Genomic DNA, 1,285 nt, shown 5'->3' on the forward strand with positions numbered 1-1,285 from the left:
AAACATTAAAAACTTCAAATTGGGTCCAAAGGAAGATCAAATGATACGTTGTTACATTTCCACCTTAGTTTATCTGCTGTCATTGAGTTTACATTGTTTTATGCCTGATAACCAGGTTATTCACATCCCTGGATTAGGGTCAGATGGGCTTCACTGGAGGCTTAATCCATGCTGGGAACCTGCAAGTAGATTTTGGGTTTCCACGCTCATCCATAGTCTTCTGAAAACTGGCTGTTTGCAATTGAAGCTCTGATACTGTTAACTCTCCAGACTTGTATTTCATTATTAGAATCTTTGCATGACTCAGCAGCTGTTTTGAGTGGACATTTTTGTGAAAGCACCCAAACAAGATGAGGACACTGATGTTACTAAGAGAAGCCATCTGCAGCCATCCATGGAGCACAGAGATATGCTTAAACATGTTTTGTTTGGAATATATTTTTGCATGGATGAACCGGTACCACAGAAGCAATACTTTTTGAGTTAACCTCATTGTGTTTGTGGCTATGCATGTGTGTGTGAATATATCTTTTTAAAAAGTATTATGCCAGAAAGGCTTTCAGAATATCTGCAATTTTTGTGCACAATGAATTGTTTATCCTTGCAAAAATGAATTGCTTTCAAGCATTCTCTCAAGCACTTAGAAATGCTACTTATGGTCATCATCATCATATTCTCTCTCTTTTATTTTTCTCTCACATGCTTAAATCTCAATATACAAATCCATACACACCTATATACATATACAATGAGTAGGTTCCTGTATTTCCACTGATTTAACTATGTAAACAACAACAACACCTAAACAATTACATACTATTGTCTAAGCTGAAAACACCAGAATAAATAAGCATGCCTGAAACAAAAATTATATGGCATGTGTCTATGTTCACAACTGATTATAATGTGAAAATACAAATGAGTAATTTGGGAATGTGTTATAAAACTAATGTTTCCTATACACTATTTAAAAAAATAAAGTAAACATTTTTATTTAACCATTACAGATTCAACAAACGTTCCCAACCTAAATCTACACTAAACATAAAACACAAAACAAAGAGAAAGTTAAGAATTTTAAAATACATAAACCTACTAAGAAAAAAAGTTAATGAACAGTTGAGAGAGAAAATATGGCAAGTTGAAAGGTAGGCGATACCTGTTTTTTTTAAATATTAAAAAAGCTGTTCACTGAGAACTGTAGAAGGGCATCAATATGAAACAGGAGAGCTAGAGATAGTTTTGAAGGAAAGACTTTAGAAGATGGATCGCTAAATTCCTGGAA

The sequence above is a fragment of the Echinops telfairi genome, unplaced genomic scaffold (genome assembly GCF_000313985.2).
Source record: "Echinops telfairi isolate 266 unplaced genomic scaffold, ASM31398v2 ScPeMD7_11;HRSCAF=52, whole genome shotgun sequence".
Taxonomy (NCBI): domain Eukaryota; kingdom Metazoa; phylum Chordata; class Mammalia; order Afrosoricida; family Tenrecidae; genus Echinops; species Echinops telfairi.